General features: G+C 43.3%; 1 non-coding gene across 1 annotated transcript; it reads right to left on the bottom strand.

The window, feature by feature from the left end:
* Nucleotides 1–974: 974 nt before the first annotated feature.
* On the bottom strand, nucleotides 975–1,049 carry Trnat-agu (transfer RNA threonine (anticodon AGU)). Its single transcript has one exon. It is a non-coding gene; the product is annotated as a tRNA-Thr (tRNA).
* Between the last annotated feature and the right edge of the window lie 3,524 nt (nucleotides 1,050–4,573).

Raw genomic sequence — 4,573 nt, 5'->3', positions numbered from 1 at the left:
CAGTCATCAAAAAGTCTTGCGTCCTCAGTGTATATTTCTGCACTCTAATTATTCGCGTTTCTTTTTAAGTCTCAGTAGAGCTCAGGTGGTAGAAGAGATGCTACAGGCTTATGAAAGTCGCAGCCATAATGTACCCCTGAATTGATCGAAAAATGGTTCAAATCGCTCTGAGCACTATGCGACTTAACTTCTGAGGTCATCAGTCGCCTAGAACTTAGAACTAATTATACCTAACTAGTCTAAGGACATCACACACATCCATGCCCGGGACAGGATTCGAACCTGCGACCGTAGCGGTCACTCGGTTCCAGACTGTAGCGTCTAGAACCGCACGGCCACTCCGGCCGGCCTGAATTGATCGCACAGAAGAAGTCTGTGATCTTTATCATCATATTTATTTTATTTCGTTAGCCGGTTGTCTGAAGAAAACGAGATGCTTACAACTACTATGACAATTGTTCTTATTTGTGACAGATTTTATTCTTTTGGGCCAGATTTTATTTCATTAGTTCAAAGTCTCTAGCAGGGCGTTTACTGGCCCCTTCGCCACCAGTTTTCTGTCTCTCTTCATGAAAAGTCACAAGCATCACTAAGCTATTGAAGGGTATAACGGAAATGTTTGCGCTTTGTACGTCATCTCGCCGTATAGCCATTTTCTCTAGTCCTTTCTTAATGTTCATTTAAAGGGATATTCTTATTTTAGGTTCGAGTTGAAAATTCCTTTCCATGATCTCGTAACGTTGCATGTACGTCAGGGTGTGAGTTGTACTTGGTGTGAGGGCAGGTGACATTGTTGTACGGCTAAAGGCTAGCGGCTCCAGGGTCAGGGTGCGCCGCAGCAGGCCCGGCAAGGCTATTTGTACGGACGATACCTGGTAGAAAGACGAGCAGCATATACGTAAACTGAAGTGGGAGAGGGGAAGAAAAGAAAGGAAAGGGAGGGGATTACTGCTGTCAGTCTACGAGTGAAAATGTGTACCGGACCGGGATTCGAACCCGGGATCTCCTGCTTACTAGGCAGGTGTGTTCACCAGTCCGCCACCCGGGACACAGAGTTATCGCAACTATGAGAACAATCTCAGCACACTTCACGGCCGATTCGTCCCAGCGAGCGCCACCTATCTGCAGTCCCTGTCCATTTCCTCCATATTCGCTCTCGGAGATTCCCACCATCAAATTGCCCGACCGTACACATCTGGGATGTGACTGAACTTTGCGTCAGAGCTCATCACCCCCTCTCCGTAATTTACGGGAATTAGGTGACTTGTGTGGTGCCAACTCCGTCCAGCGACCTACCAAAGACTCATTGCTTTCATATCACGCCGCGTCGCCGCTGTTATCTGCACCAAAGGTGGACATACCAGCTATTAGGTAGATGGTCTTAATGTTCTGTTTGATCAGTGTACACCCACGTTACAGCGTGCGTATTGGGGTACCTCTAGGACACTGCCATAGTCCCCCTTAGCTCTTCCATTCGCGAACGGAGTGGGAAGAACGGTTCAGGGTAAATCTCCATATGAGCTCTAATATCTCTGATTTAAATGTCGTGTTCATTTTTCCTGATGTATGTGGGAGAAAGTTATATACTGTCTGATGCTTCCTGGAACGTTCCTCTCCTAGTGTCAACACTTAACGTCTCCATGGCGCACAACGCCTCACTTGTACCGTCTGCTAATGGAGTCTGTTGAAGCTCTATTTACCTCTTTCACATTTACTAAACGAACCCGAGACGATACAAATCGCTCTTCGTTGATCTTCTCTACCTCTTCTATTAATCAACTAGGTAAGGGTACTATACTGACAAGAAATTTGCAAAAATCGATTGTACTAGTGCTTTGTCTTCTTTCTGAATCTCAATATGCTCCTCTTAAACTAGTTTGATGTTGTCATTCCACTTCAAATCGTTATATTTTGCCGTTGATACTGATTCCAGTGATTTGTCGCTAATAGCGTAATCGAATAATAATGGTTCTGATCTCTCAGCTTCTCTCGTCGCGATTAATTACTTGTGTGCTTCCGGGTATTCTATAGAGTTGTTTCCGTTTTGTGTACAGTATTTCGACGACCGACTCAGCTGTCTTCTTCAGGTATGCGAGTCTGGTTGGCGTCAAGGCAGCATAGACATAACACACACATTCGCGGCACCTGACGAAGACGGGTGATTCGGTCGTAGAAATATTGTACACAAAATGGAAGCAACAACTCGACTAACCACTTGGAAGCTTGGCGCTAAGTAACGGATTTCTTGGATTATCAGGTGCCATACAACACTGATCTGAACATACTGAGAGGTCCACTGTTCATGGCTCTACCATTTAAGGGTAACGCAACGCCAGGTGGTGATCAGCTTTTGTAGCAATCACGTTGTCTCTTAATACCCCAGTTAACATCTTGAAATGATAGGCAAAAATTCTCTACACCTCTCTAGAGGAGAGGCAGGTGGATCTGACTGCGCACGGAAGCAACGATATTTATGTCTGAGGGGAGATATACTCACTATGAAATTTCTGCTGTATTCACATTTTTTTATGCTGGATGATATAGTACAATTTATGAATAGATTCTCCCTTAGATGCATACGACACTTACGAACAACCTCTTTCTTCTATTGATCTATTTCTTATTTGAGGCAATGAAGAAATTCGCTTGGCGGCATTTAGTCGTACTACTTTCTTCCCGCAGACACTGGGCGCTAGTTTATTCTTTACTCAGTACTCCCGTTTGAGCTCCTACGTGGTTTAACGTCGATAGTTTATTCAGTTTCCGCAACACTGTGTTATCTGTGTTATTTAGATGATAGTTATATAATGGCAAAGTCATAACTTCAGGACTAATTGTGAATGTGATGAAACTTAGTGTGTTCGTCCGTCCAGCCACTTTGTGTAACTGTGGCCCTTCGAGACTATTGTGACTTCAGCAGTGAGAACTGCTGCCTTCACCTGATAAGCAGCTAGCGCCCATGCCGTGGCACATAATTTAATGCGTCCTATCAACTGATCGCTTCTTTTATTCAAGTGGTGTCACGAATTTCTTTTTTCTTTCCCCAGTTCCATTCAGTACCTTTTCATTGTTAATTCTATTGATCCATCTAATCTTAAGCATTCTGTAGCACACAATTTGAACACTCACTTTTCTGCTCTTCTATAAATTGTTTACCGTCCGTGTTTTACTACTGTACAAGACTACACTCCAGAGAAACACCACCAGAAAAGACACCCTTAGACTTACATTTATATTCCATGTTAAAAAAGTTTATTTTTCTCCGAAACACTATTTCTACTGCCAGTCGGGATTATACGTCCTCTTTACCTCGGCTAACCTCACATACACTGTTGCCAAAATAGCGAGGCTGTTCTACTACTTTTAGTCACATTCTCCTACTCAAATTTTATCAGCTTCGTGTATGTAAGTCTACTAGATTCCATTCCTCTTGTTTCATTTTTGTTGATATTTATCTTATAACAGATTTTCAGACTCGCCATCCCGTTCACTCCCGTTCAACTAATCTTCCAAGCCCTTGGCACCTCTGACAATTACAATATCATCGATACATCCCAAAATTTTCATTTCTGCTCTATGAATTTTAACTTACTTTCTAGATTTCTCCTTTGTGTGCTTTAGTGCTTGCTCAGTGCACATATTGAGTAACATCTGGGACATACTACAAGACGGTCTTAGTCACTTCTCAACTACTATTGTTCTTTAACTTTATTCGAGTTTTACAGCTGCTTTCTCGTTTCCGCGTAAGTTGTAAGTAACCTTCCGCTCCCTGTCTAGAAGCCTTCTGCAGCTATTTTCTAAGATAAGTTGTATGGGACAAAGAGAGAGACTGAACATAATTTTGCCGGCCGAGGTGGCCGAGCGGTTCTAGGCGCTACAGTCTGGAACCGCGCGACCGCTACGGTCGCAGGTTCGAATCCTGCCTCGGGCATGGATGTGTGTGATGTCCTTAGGTTAGTTAGGTTTAAGTAGTTCTAAGTTCTAGGGGACTGATGACCTCAGAAGGCTCAGATGGCTCAGAGCCATTTGAACCATTTTTTGAACTTAATTTTGAATAAATTACTTTAAAATGGTAGCTTAAGGGTATAGTTTAAATAGTCAGGATTTTATCGTACTTGTCACCCATTAAGTGAACTGTAATTGCTGAATTGACACGTTCCTCTTGGTAGCGAGATATGGTACTTATGATCCACGCAACACGCAAATAACTAAACTTTCTCGTCAGTTCATTTCCAGATACCTTGTACCGCTTTTCATTATTTTCAGGAGGAAGCCATTCAAATTCCCGTCCGTCCGAGTTAGATCTTTCATGGTTTCCATAATCCGATTAAGGCGAATGCTGGGATGGTTCCTTTGAAAACGGCGCTGTAGGTATTCTTCTTTATCCATGTCCGTCAGAGTTTTTGTGCCATCTTGGACGGGACACTAAACTCAAATCTTCCTTCCCTTTCCATCCTACGCATTCTGTGTGGTACTCGGTCTGCTCGTTTGTCGTCGTCCACAGTAGCAATGTTTAAGTGTGGCACGCGTGTCGGATTCTCAACCGATCTGACGTAATATTTCGGCGTTGCAG

This window comes from Schistocerca serialis, chromosome 1 (assembly GCF_023864345.2).
Source record: "Schistocerca serialis cubense isolate TAMUIC-IGC-003099 chromosome 1, iqSchSeri2.2, whole genome shotgun sequence".
Classification (NCBI taxonomy): domain Eukaryota; kingdom Metazoa; phylum Arthropoda; class Insecta; order Orthoptera; family Acrididae; genus Schistocerca; species Schistocerca serialis.
Note: the sequence above shows the minus strand (reverse complement) of the source record. Positions and strands in the feature narration are given on the sequence as shown.